Source organism: Hetaerina americana, unplaced genomic scaffold (assembly GCF_022747635.1).
Source record: "Hetaerina americana unplaced genomic scaffold, ioHetAmer1.1.p SCAF_26, whole genome shotgun sequence".
Classification (NCBI taxonomy): domain Eukaryota; kingdom Metazoa; phylum Arthropoda; class Insecta; order Odonata; family Calopterygidae; genus Hetaerina; species Hetaerina americana.
The window spans coordinates 1,779,358-1,807,241 of NW_027286830.1; positions in this window are offsets into that span (position 1 = coordinate 1,779,358).

The following is a 27,884-nucleotide window of genomic DNA, read 5'->3' on the forward strand; positions in this document are numbered from 1 at the left end:
ACTTAAGCTGTTAAAATTCTAGCAAATAGTTTTAGTTGATTTGGAAACAGTAGATTTCATTAACTAAAATATGAATAGCATAAAAAATAACATTTGGCAAAGAATGCATCTGAAACAGGGGCATCTCTTTCTAGATGGAACGTATTTTATATCGCCTTTGCCGTCTTATCCAATCTCTTGGAAGTCAAGGACCTTCATAACAAAACCTTTATTTTTTATTTAATTACAAAACTTTTGACAGTTTTAAAAAACCGTATATTTTGTGAAACTTCACATTCAAGAGACTTTTTATTACGCAACTTACAGTTTGATCTAAGTGTATTTATTTCAAATAACTTTTCATATTTTTAGCTATTATAGGGTTACCTTATTTTAACACGATCTTATTTATGCGCGGTATTCAATTAAAATGAGTGCGATGAGTAAAACTAACGGTTTATTTTAATACGAGCGTGGTGGCTCTTTGTAACCTGCAGGTTTTACATTATTCAGCACAAAGAAGCATGTTTATTTTCGAGTCATTTTTTCGCTGGCAAAATAAGCGTGAAAACTCTTCTTCCGGCTGTTTTTATTTCATTTGAGTTTTCAAAAAAATACGTTAATCCATTCCAATAGAATACCCATGGGAAAGGTATCGTTCTAACAGTTGATGCTATTGCTTTATCTTTTATTTCTCGGTAACATGCATGTAAATTAATATTTTGTTATTCATATCAAGTTATAAGCCCGGAAAAAATACGAGGGACGATGATGGAGGTAAACCGATTAAAAACAATGCTCTCCAGCCTTTACGAAACTCCGATGTAAATGAGGGATGCATGCATTAACAATTCGTTTAATCAAACATCTATTCAGCAAATTTTTCTGAATTTTCCGACAAACGTTCCCTTTGCGAAGCTTATTCCCTCCTTTCCCACCCCACCCCCCGCCCCAACTCCAACCCTCGCCCAACTTGCCACCAGCCCTTCGCCCCTTTCCTATCCCACTCCAACCTCCACAAAGTCGTATATTAACATAACACTTGATTTTTTTCCATTACCCCCTCTTCTTTCCCACTCGACTTTCATGAACGCGTATTATTCTAAGCCAAACTTTTGTAGTTGATTTTAAATTAGACAACCCCACCAACTCCACCCCACCCGCGCTCCCACTCCCCCTGCGTTGGCGGCTGTGGCGGAGCCCCCATTTTTTTCCCGAATAGACCGGAGAATATGCTAATTGAAAGTAAATAACCCAGTTTAGCCCCCGACGTCCTCCTGTTTCCTCGGTTCTAATTTCCCACCTCCCTCCCTCATCTCTCTCTTTGTTCCGCTCCTGCTCCTCATTCCCCAAAATACCTCCGACCCTCCCCCCGTACTTCCGCCCCTCCTCCCGCCTCTCTCCGCCGTGTCCATTCCTTTTAAGGGGACCTCGATTCGCCGTGATTTCCAAATATTCTGAGTGTGCATGTGTGTGTGTGGCGGGGGTGGAGTGAGAAATTTTTCCCGCTCCACTCCAGTCTCGCCTCGAATCGGATTTCTCTCCTTTATTCCCGAACCGGGATTCGTTCGCTTTCCGAGGCCGCCTCGCGCCCCGATCACCCCGATCCCCTCCACCTCATCCTGCGGTATTCGGCGATTCGTTCTCCCGATCCTTCCGCCCGTCCTTCCAATCTCTCCCCGCTTAGCGTGCGGAATCCCCCCGCGCACCCGAACCCTCCGGACCTGGGTTTCGCCCAAGTCCGATGGATTCCCCTTCTACCCACTTCCAACCCGCCCCTAACTCCCTCCCTCCCCCCCACGTTTTTCCGTACCCTCGCTTTCACCGTTTCCTCGCTTCCGGTTGGCCCATTACCCGACTAAGAGGGTCGGAGTGCAAGGGGTCTATTTTGTTTTGGGCGCTTATGAAGAAAGAGTGTTGCTTAAGTTATCCCGCCGTCCTCTTTTCCCCTTCGGATGGTTGAACCCGCACCCTAACGCCCTCCCACCCCCAACTACCTTCGCCACGCCACCAACCCCGCCCCCTCCCCAGCTTCTCCCTTTTCAAAATCTCCTCTCCTCATTTTTGTCGTTACCACCGCCGCCGGATTTCTTTCCCCGCTCTCTGGCCTCTTGCAAGTGGGGAGTTGTCACAGCGGATGGTGGGAGTGGATTAAGAAAAGAGGAGAAATGATGTTTTAGATTGTGGCAGCGGCGAGGGTAGAAGGCGGAAGGGTAGGCGATCTTTTCACGCAGCGGCAGGTTACTGTAAATCATGCGACAGAATAGGGCATGCAAAAATCGCACCCTTAGTGTTTCGGGCTAATTTCTCAAATTTTAAAGTCAGCCCACAGTTATATTGAAGAGTGTTCTAATGGAAATATATGTTATAATAATTTCCACCGGTCTTTGTTTCATAATGTGATTATAAACCCGTCTACTTTTAGTTTATGGCAGTATTAGAAGATTTTCTTATATATTGAGTTAGAGAAATGAACGGATGGTCGTCATATAACTTTCGAAGGACAAAAAAAAAGATTTCAATTAGCGATGTAGATCACAAATTATAACTTGAAGAAACACAATAACTAAAGAAACGCACCCTTACCATGAAGAGGTTGACTCTTAGGCCATCTTCACAGAACCTGTTCCTTTTATTTTATAGTTTACTGGGGATAATTGCTAAATGATTTCAGTCATTTAAAAGTAAATTGGCCAAATATGGTCCAATTAACGACATTTTTTGTTTAAATGTTGGCCATCATAGTATCGTAGTTTATTTTTATAAAATTACCAATGAGAAATTCACTTGAATTTGATAAGAGGATTGAGTTTAAGATGCTCCATTTCTATCGCAAAAGGAAATTAATGTGTAAAGAGATAATGTTGTCTGAGAAAAAATGAAAGCAAAGCATTTGGATTACTGGGCAGAGTATTTATTCACTCAGTGGATGTTCTTGGTTACACTGAAGTTAAGTATCCACCAAAAACAATTTTGTTCAATCTTTAGTCCAATTTCCAACCTGTGCAAAGAATGGCAGGTAAGGCGAGTGTACTTCATAATTTATTACGAGAGGAGAGGGCAAATAATCTTTGGAAGTCTACCTAGTGATGAAAGAAGACCCGTTACTTTTCCACCTAGAATTTTTTTTATCCCGATGGAAAAGCTAAGTGTCTCCTTTCATCATGAAAGATTTTCACCATGTTACGCTGGAAACTGTGTCATTTATTATGCCCGCATAGATCTAGACTGCATTCAAACGACTTTTTACAATATACGTCTTGAGAACCCTTTTCATATGATAATGTATGTATGCGAAAATGCAACTGATTCCAGAGGGCAATCTTATTGGGCGGAAGAAATATTTTTAGCTGCCGAAAATGAAATGAATCCACGAAGGAAATGGGTGAACAGTCGTGTGTATGTATTCCAGGAACTGCGATGAAGATGTCTCGCAATGGACATTTAATTAATGGTTCAGTAATTCAGGTAGTTGCCAGTCTTGTTTTATTATCTGTTTATATGCTCTTGATACGTATAAATCGTTGTTCTGAGAAATCACTCTTCTGTGAAACTGCGTTATTGCAACTTAATGGGTAGAGCTGATGACCGCAATCATCTTATTATGAATCCTGGTGAGATGAATTCTCAGTCAAACCAAAGTTATTGGTTTTCCGGGTATCAGATTATTTATCTGGAAAACAAAATCAGGCGCCGCGCTCTGGTACTCGTTTCTTTGTAGTTTCTTATTTCGTAAATTTGAAAACCAGTTGCGAGTTTTTTCGTTGGTAAAGAAAAAATATACGGTGAAACACACTATAAAATTGTCGCACAAATGACATCATTGCACTGGCAAGCAAAAATTTACACGTATAATGGAGGAGTAAATTAGCAGATAGACAAAAAAGACTCGCACAAGTCTCTGTTTGACTAGGAAAGTTTGCATTTGAGAAAACATAGAAAATAGCAGGGTACCCCGCAATTAGATGCTGCTCTGAGATCCAAAGCCATGCATTGTCACGAGATAAAATGAACTATTTTGAAACACCCGGAAGGTGAAATCAGTTTGATTTTATTTTCAATCATTAAAAATTCACAGAAGTTAATTTTTTTAACTTTTAAAAAGAAACTCTTTACTCTTGGGAAACGTTATGCTTCTTGTCTAAACGACCAAGCAGCCCTTCCAAATTCTTAAGGTGTCACTTTTTACATTTAAGTAAAATTAGAAAGAAAGAGTCAGAAGACATTTGTGTGCACGCTTTTGATGAAAATTAATGGTGACGTGATATTATTACTGGTAGATGGAAGTAACTTGTATAATCGTTTCGACCTTTGAACCTACGTTTCCCAAGTGAGATTTAAGATCTCCGGGTTTGCCTCGGAATTCTTCCTCAGATTGGCGGAAAGAACACGAGATGGAAGGGAAGTAATAGAAGAACTGATGCCTAAGGGAACTTGATTTATTAAATTGACATCTTCCACAAAATAATGGAAGCCATCAGATGATAACAAACGGAAGAGCATATTTCACCAGTCGTAATTAAATATTTTCAGCAGTCACACTTTCCCCGATCGCGTTAATGTAATCGAAGTCTCGGAACTCTCATGATCCACGTGAGCTGGCAGGTAATGTAGTACGTATGTGACAGCCGGATAAGCACGTATTCCAGATAGGTTCGGTGGAAGTTTAGAAGGTAGGGTGGGGAGAATGTGGTCGGGCCCGAATGGGGGGACAGGGAGGACGTTTTGGGAAGGACGGGGGGGAGGGACGGAGTGGAGAGTCACCGAAGGGAACAATTCTGTGCCCGTACGTCCCCACTGGAAAGACCAGGCGGGAGCAGTCTCGAAATGGGATTAATAAAGGAATTAACATGGGGGAGATTTGCCCCCATATTTCAAGGGCCGTTGCCTAACTTATCTTTCCTTCGTCTCCCCCATTCCCCCCCCCCCACTCAACCTTCCCTTTCCCCTTGCCCCCTCAAAGTCTTCCTCTCGGAACGAGGTCCTTTCCCCTCTCTCCCTCCCTCCAAATCTCCAATTTTCCCGTCCCCGGAGATCTCAGCCCCCGACAGGTTCCTTCTTTATTTCTTTCACTCCCTTTTCTCATTAACGAAATCGTGAATATTGATATACGCAGTGTGGCGTGCAAAAGATTTCCAGCCGTGCTTACCATTGTAATCAGAAATTGCTCCGCAGCGCCTTTTGTTCTGAGTTATCGTCCACGGCGCGCCGGCTTTGGCCGAACCCACGGTCGTGGGCCGCCTATAACCCCGTTCATTGGCATCCAGGGGGTCTTGAGGAAAGGGAGAATGTGAGATTATACAGTACATTTGTAAAATACGAGTTACACGGCTGTCAAATTCGGTTCCTCTGCATCATAATTTACTCGGTTCAATTTTTCCAGCTACACAGTGCGGTTGATTGTTTTTTTTAAAGGATTTTGTAATGGCACTCGAAAGATTCTTGTCTATAATTCAACCATTTAATATTACTTTGTATTTTATTTTGATTAATGTTTCACGTATTACAAATGGTTTAATGTTTATTTAAGGGAACAGAAAGGCTCAATATTTCAGATTATTGCGTAGTAATTTGGTGAGGTTGAGCCATATTTTTTAAAGTTACCCGAATTGAACCTTCGTGCAAAAATGATAATTCCGATTTTAATCGTGAATTTCACATTTTTTACAGGAAATAGAGATGCTATCTGCTTTTTAAGTTTATTTAGGGGTAGAAAGTTTTTTTTTTAATATTTTTTTGAGGAATAATAATAAAGAAAATCTGTTGTAGGAAACAATGATCTTTCCCAAACTATGGGTGAAACTTGGCCTTAACGTTTAAATGTGGATAGTGATGTACAGTATCTATGACATCCTTATCGATTTATCGACTTCTGTCATGAATTTTTAATCGGAATCAATCATGTAATTTATTCAGTAAGTATCAGGAAGTTCGCAAGATCAAAGAGACAAACTAATGAAGTCTAACTTTTCAATTTCTCTTAAAATTAGAAATTTCAATGGCTTAAGTACTACCCTTCGAGACAACTGGCGCATTCCATTAACGCTGAACGAGTGCTGTCCAATTCGTTGCACAAAATTAATAATAAAAAGGTATTTTCAATGTTAGAGGTTCAACGAAGTTCAATATTTTTACAGTGTCGAAAAAAAAATTGTTGGCTTTAATTTTTAATTTTTATCTCCCTGCCATTAACATTTTCTCCGGGTGGTGGGCTATAGCGGATCGATCGAGTCCTGTTTTAGCGCGGAGTCATGTTTAGATCTGTACGACACCACCAGGAGTTTTCTCTTATGTTGTGTAGGTCTCACAATATCAACTGAGTATAATAGAGTTAGGATATTTCTCAACTACGTACATTTTCTACGTCGTTGAATGTTTATACATCAGTTGTATTAGTCGCAGAAAGTTTTGGTAATAATTTTGGACGAAAGTGAACAGAGTAACTGGATCTGTCACTCTCGTAGAATTGTGAAATCGTTAATAAAAGTCAAAACACAGGTTTGAATGCGATTTTCATTTAAAACTATTCATTTGAGGTGTCGGGGAGGTACACCCTGTCTTCTTGCGGTGCAGTAGACAATACGGTGACTTTTTGGATTAGTCCCGTCTTTCATGCAGTTTACGATGTAGGCTGGAATTATCTTTATGAGATACGGTGAGACGATTTTGGGTAAGCTTCCCGGAAATGTATGTTCTATAAGTAATAACATCATATATCTGCGTAGCTATAAAATGCATGGCTATTATCCAAGCTAAAATACGTTCCAAGTTCAGATTATTGTACTTTAAAAACTGGGGATAAATTGCTAAGTGAGAGAGTGGTAATAATTATTATTATCAGCTTAAGTTAATATTGAAAACTTTTTTATCAAATTTTCGCATCTTCCGTCGCATTGATTGTGTATTTGGTACCTTTCTATTTCTTGAGTTTCTCACGGGTATCTTCATAGTTTTATCATACCATGGGTTAGTAGTCAAATTAAAATGAAAAGTTTCTGCGAGGAAGAGGAAGAGACGAATACGATTATGTTGACAAGTAAAGAGGGATGTTCTGGAGGCAAGCTCTTATCGACTTCGGAGAACTAACATTGATTAAAGATGAATGGATACGTGCAGTCGACCAATATCCGGATTGAAGGACGAATGATAATTACAAGTTCATATATTTTACTGAAATTTCCAATTTATTTCACAAATCGCACGACCAATCAGTAACTTACTCTTTTTCAATACCTTAGGAAATCCACAGTACATGTGTGGTCAGACAATTTTAACATTTTCAGAGTGTCTTAGGATTTTATTTGACTAGCAGTGCTTCCTGATAATAGGGTAGCTTTAAGGTAATAGTTGACTGATTTTCGTGTATAGCGTTCTCAAACGTTTTATGTGTTAATATTATATTTCCAAGCAACTGATTTATAACTTCGTTTGAACAAAATTCACAATACATCTCTCCTCATCGATTTTAACCATTTAGTTATTTTATTTATCACAAAGGTATAAAATATTTTCAAATATCAAAATAAGCATTCATAGCAACGATGATTTATTCGATTAAATTTCATTCTGCAGTATGTGTTTTCCATTGATTCTGTTAGCTGTTAACTAGCCGCCATTTTCTCTTTTTTATCACTTGGGATTCAGCCGTTATTGAATACGACATTAAAACGTAATACCTTATCGAACAGGTTAAAAGATGCAACCATGCTAATCCATCAGCTGTTCGGTGAAATGCAATAGGCTATAACTGGATTAATTAATTAACTAAATGAATGACAGACTTTTAACCGACCTTTCAATCGGTCTTAGTAGATGCAAATTATTATGCATAAACTGTCTTCATGTTTTTAACTCACAATGTGTTACTTAAATCTTTTGCCATTCCTCTGTCAATATCAAAAATACTCGGTTTCTGTATGGCTATTGCGCAACTATCAAATTAAGTGTAGAAATAAAAAAAACCTTTCAAATGATAATCAGAAAGCATCAAATCGCGAAAACTGAGGTTCCCTCCCTAATCAAAATATATAGCCAAATTATTTTTTCCTCATAATTTCATAGCAATGCTGAATTTTTTTTAGAATACGTGGAGGTAATATTAGAACGAAACGTAACCCAAAAACTTAGAATTGAACGGTATTAATAACGCGTCTTACCGAAAATGTTGTCATCATTATAAAGGACCGTGGCCAGGCACCTTGCGCGGAAAACACCGCTGAGCGAATCAAGAGAGAGAACAGGATCAAAAGAGGAAATGGGGTCGGAGAGAGACGAAACGAGTTGGTTGGAGGGGGTGCTTCATAGTTCATAGAACGCGAAATTCAGGAGCAATCAAAGAAAGCGTAAAAATTGCGTTAATTGCTTCTTGGGACGTCACCGAGGCATGGCGCCCTCTCGCCAGATATTTCCCCCGGCCCTCCCTCTCCCCCCTCCCCACCTCTAGCCTCGCCCCTGGGGTCCCCCGGAGGGGGAGTAAGTTGGTGGGGAGGGGGATCGAGAGGTGATGAGGGTAGGAGGAGGGAAGGAGGATTTTTCATCGGGGAGGGGGAGAAGTCTCGCTCCCTTTTTCGTGGACGTAAATGTATGCGAAAGGAAGTCTCCTAAACATGTCTTGCTCCGTACACCGGAAAACCCTTAGTCGGGCAATTTCTTCGTTCTTTTGTTTTAATTTAAAGCGCGCGCACCTCGCTCCTCGGGAGAGGAATGAGAGGGGGCGGGGGGAGGTGTGGTGGGGGAGGGGGGGGCGAGAAGGGAGAGGTAGAGAAGTCTCCATTACCTCCTCCCACCATCCTCCCCTTCCCTCCCATCTATTCCTTCTCACAAACCTGTTTTATAACTTCTCTCCTTTTGTTCGACGAAAAAATTTGAGTTTTAAATGAGCCACCATCACTTCCCCGTTTATTATTCTTTCCGTAGCAACTGAAAAAGGAGAAAGAGAGGTAGAGGGGTGGGGAGGGAGGAGGAAGGCGCCATTTTGCATCCCCAATTCCACCTCACGTTCTTCTTAACGGAATGTGTGTCTGTGTGTGTGTGCGTCTTTGTCTGTAAGTGCGCACTTTTGAGCATTTTTGTTTTCACCTCCCGACACTTCTCTCGTATCTTCTCTTTGATTATTCTCCTTATCCCAGACCCTTTAATGGAAACGTTTTTGTTATTCTCTTATGGAGAGTCAGCATATCAATTTCATTTATACAGTTTTCAATGTTTCGCTATCAGTTCTTCGTCATAGCTTCCTTACATATTGGTTTTTCGAAGTTTTTGGATCTTTATTTCTTTAGTTTCATTATTTTTTCGATGGCTGCATCAAAACGCTCGATCTTACCGTTTGAGCCCCTACAACCTAAAGACAGGAATATTACAGAATAAAGAGTATTATTCTTGTGTCTGCATATTTTTCTATTTTAAATGTTTCCTATATATTATTGGGTTCGCATCTAAAAATAGGCATTATTCCTTAAATCAATAAATTTCTTTTTCATGAAGGATTAGTCAATTTAATTTGATTTTCATTTGTGAGTCAGTTTATAATTTCTTTCCATCCAATGGAACAATTATTTCAGTTAATCGTTCTAATACCTTTTCTTCGTGAAAATTATCTACCATAATTAATGAATTTTTAACAAAATATTTTTATATTTTGTTCATAGTAACTAAATAGTGTATATAATTACTGTATAGTATATGGTCTCAAGTCTTATATAAAAAGTGATATATTATGGTAAAAATGTTTTACACTCAAAAGGTTATTCTTAATTGTTGCGATATCCTTTGACATCATATCAGTTTGATAAATTTTATTAATTATGATATTAGTTCCTTTTAAAAGTTTTTATAAGAGCTAACAAAATATTAACTCTCTTATTTTATATTTAACTATTCACTTCATATTCCTTAGCTAAAAGTATTTTGAGTATTCTTTATATCTCTCTCCTTTTCCTTCTTTCTTTAACCCTATGGGCAAATAATCTCACATCCTTCGGCGAAAACGGATTTTTACCAGGAATATTACTCAGATAGAGTAATTGTAAGGGGAACGCTTCAGGATAGATGAATTAAACAGCTTTCCCTTCACTTGTTTTTTTTACTTCTTTGTTATTTAGTTTTCTTCATACATATTATATTCGTATCGCCTGTCGCCCATAAATCGTAGCGCCTTCCTAAATGCCTTAGTCATGGCATAAACGTGACTTGTAAAGAGGCCTTATCGGTTTTATTTCTACCTTACATTATTTTTATCAGTCTCAAAATATCGTCACCCAAAGTAATTTTAGCATTAATAATAGAATTAAATCGTTTGGATGATTTTTTTGTTGATATTTTCAACTTATTTTGCGGCATGTAAATATTTTTTTCAAGTTCAATTAATAGTGAAAAATAGACACAAATGATGAAAATCTGTTGAATAGTTAGCATATGCTTTAGGTACCTAATGCATACGTTTATTTTAGTTTTGCCTACTCAGAAATCATTCTCGTGTAAAGTGTGTGGGTACGCAAGTTTATATTCCAACTAAGGTGCGATTTTATCTTCCCGTGTTTCGATCCGCATTGGTTGTTATTAGAAAAACCGAAGCAAATATTGCTACAATAATGGAATAATTTCACGTTAGAGTTAGGACTTAAAAATATTGACTGAGGTCAATCAGTATCACGTGAAAATAATTAGATAACAGATTTATTTAAAACATTTACAGAAGCAAATCAAACTATTTTGATGCTGTTTGCTTCGTTTATGTACAATTAGAGCCTCATATTACGTCCGTTGAACTAATGTATTTTTAATCCATGAGGCGACGCAAAGAACCTAATATTTTTCTCGAGTAATGTAAAAGTATACTTAAAATAATGTGGACTGTTTTTTTTCCCTTTCATTTTTGTCCCTATTCACACCCTTTATTTTTTCTCCCCCTCTGCTCCGCGATACAGCCGACCAAAATCATCGCGGGGCCCCACTCCGCGCACCTTTGTCCTCCTCACCCTCCGTCCCATTCCCTATCCCCCTCCCCAGCCCTTGGAACCGCTTCGCGCCTCATCTGCGCTTGGCTCCGACCCTTCGCACGCCCCTCCACTCCTCGCCCTCCCGTCACACCCCACACCCCTACAGGATCCTCTCGCCGCCCCCTCAACCATACTCCCTCCCGATCCCTGCCTTCATCCGACTCCCTCTACCTGCGCCACCCCCCTTCCCACACTCCCATCCTCACCACCCTCTTTCTCTCGGCGTTCCGCTTTCGCAAATCTCCTCGAAAACTTCTTTATAGGTGCTCCCCACCTAAACACTCTTTTCCTTCGTCCTACTCCCGCTTCCCCGTGGCGACGTACACACGGGCGCTAATAGGCGTCTCAAGTCTTCTCCTTCCCCAGAGCCCCAATCTCAGGAGGAAGGAGCCCTCTTTGGACCCTAAACCCCTCCTCTTCCCTCCATCCCGGCAACCCTACTAACCTCTCCCCTACCCAAGCCCTCTGGAGACCACCTCCTGCCCTTCTTCGAGCCGCGAGACCCCCGTGATTAGAATGCAAATTGTCGCTAATTAAACAAAGTGCTTCGGGAGGGGTAGGAGTGGGGGTGGAGATTTTTTTCGTCCAGAAATGGAAAAGGATGTGGAAGAGAAAGGGAGGCGGTTTGCGCTTGTGGAGATGATGACGAGGTGGGCGTGAGAGATGAAGGGAATGATGACGGTGTGAGGGAAGGAGTGAGGAAATGCGCGCATGGCCAAACACTCGTTTTACGTATATTTTACTGGCGACAAGAGGTGAAACAGTAAACTTTTAAGTTGATGATACACTGTCATTGCAAAGTATGCATTATTTCCTTTTTGAATAGCATATAAATGCCTGACGGTCGCTGAAAAATAGTTAAAATGCCTTACTTTGCCCGCTTTTTTTTACTTTATTGAAATCGAATTTGGGTTTTGTTAAAGAGTGAGGAGCAACTCTGGCGAATGTGTTGTAGCGTGTCCAAAAATCATATTTGAAGAAAATTGAAGTCAGTTCTCATTGTCATTCAATATAATTCGAATCGCCCGTGAGCATTGATGGAAAAAGTGTAAATGAGTCATGAGTATTTTCATTAAAACTTTTATTTGAAATCAAAACTTGTGCTTGCAAATAATTGAGCGTTAGAATTAAAATATGCATTAACCATTTTAGTCATCAATAAATTTTCACCGCTTTGGCGTATAGAGCCGTCAGCGTCATTAAATTGATAAGTGTGTGTAGAATGGGGTGTGTCAGCGGTTTCCCTTATCCTGTCCTCAATCAAAGTAAAAAAATATCACAAAATAAGATGCGTGAATTTAAGATAGGAAGATAAATTATCGGAATCTAGTAGGTAGATTTATTGGTATGAGTTATAGTATTTTACCGGAGTTATATGATTATTTGATTTTTTTCAAAATGAATTATAATTGCTTCAAGGGAGATGTAGTGTACTCTTTGTAATACCTAAAAGTATGAAGAATTTATTGAACCTTTTCGGTCACGTCTCCCAGCTTTCACCAGATTCACGAGGGATTACAAACGAATAAAATCTTCCCATTCGCATCTACAACGGGTACAACATAACCGTAATCCTAAATTTCAACTGTATGCTCAACTTCCTGTATTGTTCCAGGAGACGAAATAAGATCATGCGAAAAGGTACGTTTCTCTTACGCGTAACCCACGACACACTTCCCCATAGCGGGATTCAGAGCGCTGTAAAAAACCACAGTAATCATTTGGAAGGTTTGTGTAGTATAAGAGGTTGCAGCTTGGCTAATACTAGGTCCCCGAGCCTGTTTTATTCAAAAGTCGTAAGGGTAGTAGGGGGGCAGTCAATCCCTCTCCCTGTGCCGCTTGTGGTTTCCTCAGAATATCTGCTACCCGAAAAATCACTATTTGTGTGAGTTTGAGGGTGACCAGAGGTGTAATATGGAATCGAGTCCAGACCCATCAGTCCGATGCTTAACCATTGGTACTACCACGCCGATAGAGTAATTTAATGTCCCCATAAATGCAGGTGTTCTATTTTGGTTTCTCAGCAGTTCATCGGTAAAATTTGTATGAAATTGTAGAATTGTCTCCTTTTTTCCAGGAATATATTTCCACTCGAGTTCCCAATTGACAATATTATGCTATTAAAGTCATGATAAACGCTTCCGGATGAAACTAATTTGAGAGGTTATTTTTAAGATTAATTTTATTATTTTACAAATTTTCTTCTCGAAGTTTTTTTTTCACTGTTGCTCCACCTCGACAAGCCGACGATGCCGTTGAGGAGAAAGGCTTTTGTCATTCAAATTTCTTTGCTGCGGGAGTAATTTGTTTCCTCAAATGCTTTGGCCATTCTTACCTTTTAATCACTATTATTAATAGGATATCGCAGAGATATTAATTTTGCCGCTTTGATCTCTCTCACAAAAACCGCTCGTGTATAAACGAAGGTTTTTCTGGATCTCGAAGAGGAAATGGCGGAGTGCGTTTGGAGGAAATTAGTTTTGGGAACGTTTCAGAGAATCCCTTTGAAAATTTATATTTGATCGATGAGGGGGAAAGGAGGAGGCCGATCTAATTTCCCGCTGAGGATTTTTAATTGTGGAGGACTCAAAAATTAACGCCTTCTCCCTCCGTTCGCCAATTGCCCTCGCCTCTATCGTCACACTTCTTGGAAAGTGTCGGGTTGTTTAATCTCCGATTCATTTGCCGGAAAAAGAGTTTCTTTTTTCGTAATCCATTATTGTCCGTATACGTCTGTCTCAAATGATCCTAAGAGTATTTCCCCTTTCCAACGTTTCGGGACAGGATTCTTTTTTGCTTTTTCTCAAAGGTTACATTTCACTCCGTGTTGAAACGGCCGCCTTCTCTCCGTTCCCAGCTAAAAATTCCGGGATCGTTTAAAAAAAGAGAAATGACATTACAAGCCTCATTCTAGGGCGTAGGGAACACCGTAGCACCGTTCCTCGCCTATCGTTCGCCGAGTCCTCGGATTCATGTTTTCCCGATGGTGTGAAGGCTTTTCTCACTCCTTCTCGGGTTCACAATTTCGGCCGCGCTTATGTAATTCCGAGTCCTTTTGTAGCCATAATTGGAAATCATTCTGGGGTCTTTTGTTCTTCATTAATTACTCCCGCTTGGATTTTATTCTCACAACTCCCGAAAACATGTCTTCGATGATAGGAGAGGTCAATGAGGGTGTTTGGCGTTTACTAATCGGGTCCTTTCAAAGTTTGCCGATTTGCTCCTTTGAATTTAAGAAACGAGAGTTACCGAAAGAAATCTAACTTTAAATGGTGTGTATTTTTTTTTAATAAGGCTTCCGGAAAATTGAAGTCATAATGACTGAATTTCTGTAAGTTTCTTTTGTTTGTGTACGGCCTCATTCTTCAGTGAGATATTCTTTTATAAATGTCAACTTGAGTGGATGGGAAAAATGAATGTGCTGTAACATGATACATGTTTATGTGAAACCGTGATGCAATATAAATGGTTTTTATAAAACAACTCTGCTTTTCTCATCCGTTGTCAACTTTAAGGTCTGCATTTCTTTCTTAGTTTCTTATTTTAGTGAGAGTTTTGTTTTCTGTCTATTTTTTTTTCATTTATCACTGAGCAATGTAATATTATTATTATTATTATGGATTTTTATTTGCGTATATTAGGATATTTACGCATTTGTGTGCGATTGCAATCTTGGATATTTTCTATTCTTCCTCTCTCACAAGGTCAATTTCACTTTCTATGCTAAGACAGCAAATGAAAACTATAAAGTGAGCGGTAGATATTTGAACAGAGAACTCCATCAAACCTATTCTAGGATCCATGGTCATTGATGATGTCCAATTTGTAATGCACCCACTCTCAAAATCTCTCCACGACTGTGCTACTCTCTGAACCTTGGATTGGAATGGAGGTGAACATTAGTGGATTGAAAATTTTTCCATGGGATCATGAATAACCTCTACAGGTCTCACAAACTCTACTTTTTCTCTCTTAATGTTCCCTCTCGCAAAACAAGACATCATTATCATCTTCTAAAGGCGGAGCTTTGTCGTTGCAGACATTGGTCTCTCCCCATTGCCATTCTTTTCAGTTCACTGTAGTTTGTTACTCTCATAGTACTTTTTTATCATCTATTGATTTTTTCTTTAAAAAACGAGGCTTGCGACATTATTTCACCTTTTCCAGTGCCGTTAATCCGTGACTCGGATATCTCTTTCTTACCGTCCCCTGCATACATTTCAATTGCCTTAGTCCGCTTTCGTTTGAAGTTCATAACTAATCACTCATTTTATCTTTCTCGGACCCCAATTGCAGACTTTCGCTCTTTTCAATGTCGTAATAATTTGGTGGAAAGATTTGGCTTATTTACCCTGTGTTCCTGCGATGAGTTTTGTTGAAAGCCATGGTTTCATGCCCGTTCTTCTCGTGTTGTAAATATTTTCCCCCATTCCATCATTTATATTTATTTTCAATTATTTATTATCTTTGATTCGTCCATTTTGTAAAAATCTAATGTTGATTCCAATTTGGCTATTTATGAGTTATTTGATTAATAAATTTCAACGCATGGCACAAGGACATTAGGGATCTAAAATGTTTTTTTTAGTTAATCACAGTTTCTGATAAATAGTACGTGGTTAATTTCTATCAAATTTGTCTCCATTAAAATCACGCGTTAATGCCATTTTTGTTTATAGAATATCTTGTAAAATAATGTCTTCAAATTTCCATATTGAATGATTGTATTCTATTCCTATTCAATGAATTATGAACTATATTCCTCTACTCAAAGAATGGCCGTCAGGATTTCGCACTATTTTTGAGGGATATTGAATAAAATTCGGGGCCACTCCGTCGAGGAGAACTGTGGTTGCACCTAACATAATATGCCCGAGAAATTGATTTAACATTAACTTTACACTTTGAATTATAAAAACGATCCGAATTTTGAATTATAAAATGATAATGAACTTGAAACTAGTCTTTAAATAACTGAAATATTTTTACTATTCAGATCGATATGTACTCGTATTCATATACGGTCTCGCTTGTGCTGAAATAAATCGTGCTAATATATGTCAAGGTAGTTTAATGCCACAACTGTTTGTAAACACCTTAAAACATCACCCAGCTGAAATAAAAACGATATCTCCCATGATAAATAGACTTGTGGCGGAGAGGGAGAATACTCCTGGTTATTTTTGTATTCCTATGCAACCAAATAAGCTTATTATTTTATTTTACCTGGAGGTCAATTGTTAACGATTTAGTAAACAGGTCGTAATTTATTCGGACCTCTTCAATTCTGCAATTAAATTGGAGATGAGAGAGTTAGTTGGAACTTTTTTAAATACTGAACTCTCATTCTCTTTTTATCACAGTTAGACCACGCTTAATAAAACTAAATGTACAAGATCTTTTTTATTAATTGTTGAGCTTATTTTTTTCTTATGAAAATTTGAATTGAAAGCGGTTTCTGTGAGATGATTTATCTCCTATCCATAATTTCCTTTCCCTAACCCCAATCCTCACTAGGTCTAGGTCCAGCCATAAACAGTAGTGACAATGTGTTTGCTCCCTAACAAAACGGTTTCAAACAGTGATCAGAACGCAGGCTTCATTCAGGTGCCATCTTGAAAGAGCAACGATTAAAAGTCATCCTTTTTCCCGCCTCCTCTTCCAACTTCCCTCCCTTTTCTTTCTCCGTTTCCTCCTAATTCTCCTTTTCTCCTGCTCCCACCGCCATCCCCCACCGCCACCCACTATCTCACCCCCTCACTTTTCTCCTTCCCCCCTGCCGTCCTCCGCACAGTCTGCGGAAAACGTGATTTCACATTAAATTGAAAACTTTCGACGACGCCGAGTGTTTTGGAGGCCGGCGAGGAGAGCGGGCGACCCGATAGTGGGGACTTGGGGGGGAGGGAGATGGGGTTGAAGGGTAGTGCGGGAGGGGAGGTAAAGGGTGGGAGGGGGGTAAAGGGTGGATCCTGGCGAGAGGGGGGTGAAGTGTGCGATAGGGAGGTGCTGGTGCGGGAAACGGGTGAGCAGGTGACGGCGGAAGGAGAGGAGGAGTAAACGGCATTCAAAGTGTTTTAGATCTCCTGTGCATCTCTTACTGGATACTCCATTTCTCCGTTTCATCTTTTGTCTCGAGCTACACAGCTAAGTATCACCGCCATTAATATTATTGTGATCTATAGATAAGATTTTGTTTGGCCGCTAGGTGTGCGGCATAAAACAGGTGATGCAGCAGATAAATCCAACCTGAACCCTTGATTTGTCATTTTCTGAATTACTGAATTTTATTGGATGTAGAGGAAAAGTAACTGTTGTCCCCCCCACTCGCGACTGTACAAATTTCACGCATGTATTGGCACGAGTTAAACATTGCAAAATATGCTTCATTGCGATGCGTACAATATATCGACGTTTGAGAATTCGATGTCAAATCAAAAATATTTTTTCAGTAACAAGTCTAAATATATTTTCCAGCAAGGGCAAGTTAATGATAGGGGTTCCAGCGTTGAAAGTATGAAATAAATATTGAATGTAATAGCATAGTTTATTTAATTTAATGGGTTAGAGAATTAAATTTCGTGAAAACCACAAAATGTTCGATCACAGTATGAAAAAAATCTTCCATTTAATTAATTTTTATCTATTGGCATATTTGAAATTTGTGTCTTCCAATCATTTGCTTAAATTTGTGGTGTTGATGAGTTTCTTCTGAATTTTTATATCGCTAAATTTGTCATCTATTTTTTCCCGTTTTTCATGCTGATATTTGTATTTGTTTACTTATTTTTGAGGCGTTTAATCGTTTCTTCTGAATTTATTAGCTTCTACATTAGATCGTGCAGTCTGAATAAAAAAGATTTGCACGAACATCAGGGCAGAAAATATTTTTATATAGCTACTTCAGGATTTTTGAAAAACCAAATAATTTCTTATACTACTACTACATTTTTTTCTATTTCCGCAAAATCACTTCTGTTCCCTATTGAAAAGTTTTATTTGAATTTAGAACTCATTATTTTGTATCCAAATTGGTTTCATGGTAAAAAAAATTACGTTTTTTGCACTGTATCCTTTTCTATATCAGAAATGGTGATATTTTCTTCTTTTAAAGATGTTAAAATGAGAGCAAAAGAAAAGTTTCTTTCACCAAATTGAAATTTTTAAAGAATGAGATCAAATATAATGCTCAGCCGTAATTTTACCCAATTACATCTCTTCCTTTCGTGCTGCGTTTTTTCTTGATGAGGCTAATAAAATGACTCACTTTTCTTCCTTAGTGTACCAAAACTAAGAAAGAGAGCTTTTCTTCCTCTCTGTCCTTAAATTTGATCACGTTTCTTTGCTACTGACTGTACATGGTTTGCATAAAAAGTATTGGGAAAGGTTTTTGAAAAACAGATTTATTTCAGATATTGCTGGAATACCTCAAAATTCTTCAAAGCGTATCCCTTGAGAGTCTACACACTTTTTCCATTGGCTTTTCCACGACTCGAAGGCTCCCCGGTAGGCAGATTCCGGAAGGTCCTTAAGGGTAGGCGTGCAAACTTCTTTGACGGCACTTAGGGTCCTATGGCGGTGTCTTTTAAGGAAGGAGTTCACTCTTGGGAATAGGAAATAGTCTGTTGGTGCCAAGTCGGGATAGTAATGGGGTTAGGGAGTCATCGCGATGCTGTTGCAGATGGTCCTCGCAAGCAGACACTCAACTCTGCACTTGGTCTTCCGTCAATACCCTACCAATACGATCTGCGATCATGCGCGCACTTGACCGACGGTCAGATTTCAGTACTTCACGCACACGTCAGGAAAAAAAATGTTCCCGATCCCGAAAAACCACGTGATCACAAAGAGCGGAGAGTAACTCCAAGGGATCGGTGGAATAATCAAAGCTTTACCAAGCGAAGTTTAGTCAGAATAATTTCTACATTATATCTGCTTTTATTTCTCAGAATTTCGATGCATTAATATCAAGTTATCAGTTTTCTAATTCCACATTTTATTATGTATAGATTAACCGGGTGTAAATATTATATTTATAGGCATCACCAATATTTTCACGCTTCGGAATGAGCTGGTTATATATTTATTCTTCAATATAGTAGGTATTGTAATTAAAAACCCGTGCTTCGTTGAATTATGGAATACCAGACTAGCTTTAAAAGGGGTGATACATTGCTATATCGGTCGTAATTTGTTAACTCGCCGAGGGATATAATTTTTCGCAAGCCTTGGTCTCGCGGTGTGAAATGTTGGGGGAGATGTACGAATTTGTCGGAGGAGAGGACGGAGGGTATCGGGGCTGTAAGTGGATAGTTAAAGGTAAACCCGCGAGGGAGCGAAGAGGGAGCTACCAGCTCTATGCCGGAGTGAACAGTGTGAGGAATATTTATCGAGCTTTCATTTCTCCGAGTGAGATTTGCATTCCTTTTTCGGGGGACCCGAGGACCAACTCCTTGCCCTTTCCCTCCTCAAAATCCACCGCCCTTTCTCATTCCTCGAAATCTCCGCCAGCCTTCCCACCCCTTCCCTTTCATCACTTCCAACCCTCCCGGAGCCACCTCCTCCCTCCTTTCGTCAGCATCCAACTCCTGAGGCTCAAATGCGCCCTCCTCTATTCCATGCACCACCTCCTTAAATAAAAAAATAAAAACCCGCATGTTGCCCCTCTTCCACGATCCCCCCCTGTCTTCTTTCCTTCCCCTCACCCCTTGCTCCGCCATCTGCCATCCGGAAGACGGTAGTGGGAGAGATGGTAAGTATGACCACCCTTTCTCCCATCTTTCGCTCCACACCATGCCTTTACTGTATTCCTCCGCCTTTCTTGTTTCATTTTGTGTTTCAATAGATACTATACCTATTACTCCTGCCTGCTGGTTTTTGCCTCCTTACCGCACTTATCTCAATGCTACTTTTCTAGGATAATGTGTCTTTTTCGTAGTCATTATCCCATAACGTTTACGCCTTCAGGCCTTTGTTAAGCAAATTATTTGTAAACTTCCTTCATATTTTTGTCTTTTTTCCCCTCAATCATTTTTCCATAACGTTGACTCCGAAGGACCTTGTTTAAGCGTTTGTTTTCAAATGCCTTTTCGTTTATTTCTGCTTCAAATGCGGAAGTTTTTCTTATTAATTATTGCTGTTAAGGTGAAGCCTTCATCAGGATATGCCATCACTCTCTCCTGACGATGCATTTCATTCAATTTTTTCGTACGTGTGAGAATCCGTGTGTGTGTGTGTGTGTGTCTGTGTCGGAGAAATAGGTGCGGAGGGTTGGGGAATTGAGGGAGAGGGGGGGTACATTGAGGTTGGCTCTTATGGCGGGAGCAGAGTTCGGAGCGAATCGGAGGATGGGGTATTCCTCCCGCGGTCTCCTCCTCCTCTCCCACCCAACCCCCTCCCCCAAAATCCTGGCATGCCCGACGGGGCCAGAAGGTGGTGAGGGGAGTGGGACCGGGGAGGCGTCAGGGGTGGGATTTTTCGGGGATGAGGGGAGTGGATGCGAAATGGAACAGGAATAAAGATGAGTGCTCCCCTCCGGATGCGGGACCGGGGCGTACTTTTTCAATTAGAGCTCCATTCGGGAATTCCGGTACACGTGTTAGCTCCTCCGAAATCGGGAGAGGTCGCGAGGATATCAAAAGTTCTCTCTCTCTCTCTCCATTTCTCCGCTCACGAATGACGTGAGCGACGCGAGACAAAGGGGAGAGATGAAATAGAGCGACGCATAAATTTTTGCCCTTGCTCGTCCCTATATATTTGTATATAGTATATGCATATGTATTTACATATATACTTTTGATTGTCTTTGAGTAGAGAAAGCTCAGAATGGTGCTCTCGGGAGAAAAGAGAAGGAGTCTTGACTCCTTCCAGGTGTCGTGAATGCATATTTCTTAATTTAGTTGTTTCATGCTCCGTGGGTAGTGAATCGTTTCCGTAAGTGTTCCCAATTAACATTAAATTGAACAAGGGACCTGATAATATTGCTTATGCTGAGTTTATAATATCGTTGACAGCCAGAGTTTCCTGATTCAAGTGTTAGTACGTTAGATAGCTTCTTCTTGAAATGCGTATGTGAATATTTACATATTTCAAGGATAGTATTAGTGCTAAAAACGTTTTAGAATTTACTAATTTAGAATAAATGTACCAATTTGGTCACTCTTCGTGAGAATAAATTTACGTCCAAGCTTTAAAAATATTAGTTTTATTCGTTTGGAAGATATAGTGAATTTCGTATCTCTGATTATGAGGGATTTCCAAGAAAAATAACTATAAAAAATGCACCTTTCACACGCCTCGTATATTGGGAGTGTTGATTTTTTCTTACCAAAATTAACCCTAAAATGGCGTGTAAGAAGTTATTGATGATTTTCAGTTGTCATAAAACGGTAATTAGAATGAAATCAAGAATACAAAGTAACTTTCCACTGAAAGTTACTTTGTATTCTTAATTTCATTAAAATGAATTTCCACAAGGTTGAGCCAGAAACAATTTAACGGTAATTAGATATTAGAAATTAAGTAATATCCGTTTCAAAGAATATATTCTTACCTAATATCTTATCAAAATCGCTGAAATGAAAATTAACATTTTTCGAGTATGGTATTCCTTGAAAAAACTGAACTATCGGCATCAATGTTATTTTCTAAAAAAATTGAATTTGTTTATGATCTTGTCACCGTTTTCAAAGAGTGTAACAATGTTAAATCAAACGAGTATTTTCGCTTAAAAATTATTAGTCTTGCAAAAACTGAGAACTACTGTGTTCATTTCACGCTCCAGGTGATTACGACGAGCTTAAACTAGTCATAATAACAGGGAGGAAAAATCGTGCAATTTTCCACTTAATATTATGAATAGTTATTATACGGAAAATTGCAAGAATTTTCTTCGTATTTCTTTATTACTATGTATTCTCGTCGTAGGTTGTGAAAAGGAGGGTGCTAATGAGTAAGCTAAGCCTACATCGTGACTTTTTTACTATTGTTTTGCATTCGTACTGCGATAACTCAAATAAACAGCAAAGTCTTCATTTAGGTATTAATTGCCAATAATTATGTTGGACACTTCAAGGTTTATGTTTTGAGGAGCTGATTATTTCTCGCGGCGGAGAAGTGGCAGCAATGAACTAGGATACCAGCCTTAGATCCCCTCCGGAACCCTGAGGTAAATGCGTACTTTCCGTATTTTGGGAGCCTAATTTCATATAAAACCGTAGCCGCCATAGCGAAAGGAACTTGAATCCCTAAAGAAATGACTTTCAAATGCCTAAGAGTATCTACCAGGTGAGCTCAATATTCACCTTACAAACCGTGACTCGGGCTGACTGAGGTATGCAATATGCTTGTCCGATGCACGACTTCCCCTTCATCTGCAACCCATACCCTCATAGTGACTTGCCTCGCTTAAGTGTCCCCCGCCACCCGACCCCATCCCTTTGGCCGCAAGGAAACCTAGGGCGTTACACCCCCGTGCACGATACTTATCTCATATTCCGTTGCCTTCCTCACTTTCAGACGCCGCAGCAGTACTTGAGGCACCACGAGCAGGTGGTGTTGGATCCAGCGGCCTTCTCCCCCGGGGAGCCCTCCGAAATATTCCACCAGGGCAGCGGGGTCGACGACGGGGTCGCGGCGCCGGGGGTCACGACCTCGTCTTCCAACGCCGGTACGGCGGCCACCAGCAACGGGAAGCGGAGACCATCCTCGGAGAGGTAAACGAAATTCTTTGCCGCACTTCTTGCCACACATGTGATCATTCATCCTTGCCGTTTTGGAATATGAGACTTTCATCTAGTAAGCAGGGCGCGTCATGTTGGTTTGCAAACGCTTTAAATAATTTTTTCAAAACATTTTAACGGGACTTTGGGAACGTACCGTTACATCATACGCTGTTATCTAATGAATGGACTTGAAATAGTGTCGTGCGATTATTTTACTCGAGAAACGTCTAGATGCAGAGAGTTTGGCGAATGAGCGAAGAATTCTGGTGTTAAAATAGTTCTGGTGGGTAATGCCTTTGAACACTGCCAAAGAAAGACCAAGCGTTATTGTGTGGATACGAAAACATCCTGCAAAACCACATATTGCACAGCGGGGTGAACTGGCCCGTCTATTCTGTACTAGATGCATTCTGTATTTCAAGGTTTAATAATATAGTTTGTTTTGTTATCAATTGTTTCAGGGCTGGGTTTGTGAAATCTCGTCTTCAAACTAAACATAATTTGGCCTGATCCACCCGTTTTCCTTACTTAAGCTATATCTTTAGGCCCAAAGATCAGGTGCAGCGTTTTAACGGATGATGCCGCCAATCCGATGAAATTGGTTGAACTCTGCTAAACTATTTCCGTGAAATTAAGAATGGATTTGTTCTGTTTGTTGATTTTTTTTATTTTTATGAAAGGAAATGTTGATAACAAAGTTTTTTATTGAAAAGAAAAGGGAATGTAGTAAATTTGGATGACTTGAATGGCCATGTATGCTGGAGGAATTGAATGCAGTAGGTTAGGAAAACTGATACTTGCACATGTAGTGCAATGGTGTTTACAAATTCCTTAAGTATGTAAAATATTTTTCATATGCTGACCAAGATGGTCGACTTTACTATGCCTTTAAATGGTAGATAACTTGTGAATAGTTTGTTTTTACTTTCGAACCTGCGATGCGAGCCCCGGTGGCGTCGGGGTAATTTTCTCGCCTACCAACCCAGAGGTCGCGGGTTTGATTCCCACCTAGGTGGGTTTTCCTCCATCCAGGGCTAGGTTGTAGGTAATTGCCTTCAATGTAATGTCTGTAATGTAAGGGTTCGGCGGAAGAAGGGACTCAATCTCGCCCATTTTAGTCGATAAATAAAAAGAAATAAATATATTATCCGTATTTTAAAGTCAACTTCTCTTCTCTAACACTTTTTCAAATTTAAACCCCTAGAGTAACGTCAGTTATCTATTATTGCATTTACTTAATTTGACATAATTTGTCAAATTTTATTTAAAGTGCCTTCGTAAATCCAAGGCAGCAAATTTTTACTTTTCCGACCCGAGAGAAACCGTATAATTTTAGTTTCACCACCTAAAGCCAGCAAAAAATGATTCGCGGGATACAAGGAAGCAAGTCAAATCAGTATTGACTGCACTCGCGTCATTTGCTTTGCTAGTTGACCAGGTCAATATCGAGAGGATTTTCTCCGGAGATATAGAGAAGTGTCCTTTACCTCTGGTGAGATGAACTCCACGTCTTTGCTAATGATTAAATACTCAGTCACCTCAAATAGAAAATACTACGAAAGCTGTGACTCATGTGGCCAGGTATTAATCAGATATATATTTGAGATCAGATCAATATATTTTTTTCGTTTATGGTTAATTTTTTTAACTTTGAAGTAGTTCTCAATTTCTTTGAACTTTATTTTGCGTTTATGCAAAATATTTCCTTTGATTAACATTGAAATTTCGAGGACTACGATTTCATGACTTCAATTTTAAACTTCAAGCATAAAATGGAAAAAGCGAGAGTTTCTGAGGAGGAAGAATTACTCAGTGTTCGGAAACCGATGAAGAGCTGAGTGAACCTTCCAGCAAGTGTTGAGAGAGGAATCCCATCGCCAGTTGGAACCATTTTCGAAAACCGAATGTATGATATGAATATTCATCAGAGGACGGAATCAATTGACTACCAGTGGTAGGGATTTAGTTCTTGTGCCCGAATTCCGTAACGATCTTGAAAATATTTTGGAGAACTGTAACATAGGTTCAATATCATTTTCTTTATATTTCTTTTATCAGTTTTGATTTAATTTGATTAAAATTCCTTTCAATATGAGCCTGTGAAATATCACCCACCCAGGTAAGCTGTGAAAACCTGTAAAAAAAAGGAAAACTCTGGTACAATTTCCATAAAAATGCAATCTGTCACTTCCTTTAAGAAATTTAAGGGATTTTGAATATCCATGAAATATTACTTTCAATTTTTTTAATCTAGAAGTTTATTTTCCGTGAACTGTTTGTGAGCTCTTCCCTCTACCATGAGCATGGCGGAACACTCTCAAAAATTTTTCCAAGGAATAATGATTACTGCACTTCCTATCATATACTTTTTCCGCGTTAAACTATGCATTTTTATCAAAAATAATTATTTCCCCCACCGAACACGAGTTTATATATGAATAAACAAGCATTAATCAATAATTTTTATTCGGAGGAATTATTTCGAGCAACTTTTGAGCCGACTCATGAAATGGTAAAAATTCCGCCTCACATTTAAAACTATGGGATATGAGCTATGATAAATAAAATAAGTAAGATTTAGTTTTCTCTGGATATTAAAATAGGAAGTCTACTCGCACAACTCAGGGATGACCCAAAGACGTTGTTATCTAATGCCGCCCATAGCAAGGACCTTGTTTTATTCCTTATAAGATTTCAGTTGTTTGAATTCAAGTAGCGAAGCGAAACTCCAGCTTTCCGATCAAAAGCCTAATTATTAATGCATAAAGAAAAACGCTAACGCTCTTATACATTATTTTTCTTCACAGATGGATACAGGGAGTTGTTTTACCAAATAAATCCATCTTAGATAATATTTCAAGAGCGAGATGATAATCAAAGCATTCATAAAATATATTTTCCCTTAAATGTGCTTTGACGGGAAACATTCTGCAGAAACGGCAACCATAGTTCAAGTAATCCTTCAATTCTTTTTGGAACTTCGCAGCATTACCCGCGAGATGCATCCGTGAGTCCTCCCCGGCCGAATATAGCGACTTCGATAAACATAAAGTGTAAAGCTTTGGCTAGGGGAGGAGAAAAAAACGTAGTACGCATACTCGCGTCGACGCAGGCGAGCGGGCGGGCAGGCGTTTGGTGCTTACGCCGCTTTTCTCGCGCCACCCACCGCCTCCTCTCCCGGCGAACACCCTCCTCCCCTCGACGTCCCCGCTCGATAATTCCCATCCGCGGGCTGATGATTGAGTGAAAGGCTTCGGCTTCATATACGGCGAGAGCGGTGGGAACTAGACCACCTTCCTTCCCGGCCTTCCCCACCCCATCTCCCACACCCCCCACTCCCATCTAAACCTCCCCCCAGGTCACTTTTATATCTGAGTACGCAGCCGGGTGGGGGAGGGGCTGCACCGATGGGAGGCGTCCCCCTTGCTCCCTCCCGCAACATATACCTCCATCGGACCCCTTTCTTCCGCCATCTCCCTCCCCCAGGGCTTTTGTTATTTCAGCGATAACGGAAAATCTGCCCGAGGAAGGGGTTTGGGCGGGAGGTTGAAAGAGATGCGGGGGGGGGGATGAAGAAAGCGAGGAGGGGCAGATTTTGGCATGTTAAATGGCCGCTCCTGGTGAAAACACAGTTTTAATTGGCGGAAGGCCTTTTCCTCTAAATTATTCGGTACAGGCCTGTTTTTTTCCGATACGAAATATCCCGTGGTGGAATGAAATACGTAAATTCTGTGGCGGACACGTTTGGTTCGGAAACAGAAGTCCTAAATGCTCTTTCCAGTATGCATGTCGTATGGTAATTATGGTTGTTGTATTAATTGTGATATCATGTATTTTACCCTTACGCGTGTTAAATTTTTGATGTAGAAAAAATAATAAGTAAATATTTTGTCTTAATTCACATCAAGTTTTTGGGTGTTCTATTGCAATTTGGAAACAAAGTTGCCTTGCCTGTAAGTCCTTTATTTATTGATACATTTTAGTTTAAATTTTGGAGCACATCTGTTTCGTTCACGCTGGGATAATAGGAGATACCCCTTAACATTTAACTTGCCACGAACACTCTTGCCGATCCGAATCTGTCACGAACATTCCCGGCTAGCTTTTTCTTTTGTTTTCATTTCGCTTGACGCTACCTATGGATTTCATTTAGCACACTTCATTTTCCCGTACTCATAATGAGATTTCCGTGTCCCAGCGGAGTCTTGTTCACTAGTATAAAAATCTGTTATGGCATTAACAGGAAATAGCTGCGGATGATGACCGAGGAGTAGACAAAAAAAACAATACAATGCGCACGCCAAGAAATAAGAGCCACTCTACGAACCCAAAAACACTACAAGGAATGGTTCCATCATCAAATCACGAAATAGCAAGTGCTATTATAATTACGAGTTGGTATGTAATATTTAATTCTGGCGACTACTATAATGTTATCTCTCGCGAGGAATGTCACTGTTGGCGGTGATGGAGTGAGAAGAGAGGAAACAATCACCGTCGTGTCGTTTCAGCAGGGCAGCTTTTGCGCGTGATGGTGTCGGCGGACGCCTCTTCTATCCCTTTTATTCGGCCGTGTTCCATCGCGCTGGTCACTCGACCGCAGGCCTCTTTCGCGGATTAAAAGGGAAATTTACTCTAGGCGACATCGGTGTTCTATTGAAATGAAAAAGTGTAGCTATGTTTTTCAACACACATTTTTATTCAACACAACACTATTAGGTGTCATTGTTTAGGATGGTAACAACAAAAAGAAGACACGTCCGGTCGCTGAACTGTTTGAAGCGATAACCATCCGGCTTTTTCCATGGAAGAAAACTGGAAAGTGGAGGGAGTGAAGGGGTTGAGGGAAAAGAGAGAGTTTGGTGAGAATTTATTGAAGTTATTTAGCCTGGAGGGCCTATACATACACTAACTCCCGAATCCTAACAGATATATTAGTGCGTGTGTACATATATATATATATATATATATATATATATATATATATATATATATATATATATATATATATATATAAGTAAATATTTTGTCTTAATTCACATCAAGTTTTTGGGTGTTCTATTGCAATTTGGAAACAAAGTTGCCTTGCCTGTAAGTCCTTTATTTATTGATACATTTTAGCTTAAATTTTGTAGCAAATATTTTTTTCATACACTTTGTTGTAAAAATAGCCTTAAAAGCTCAGAAG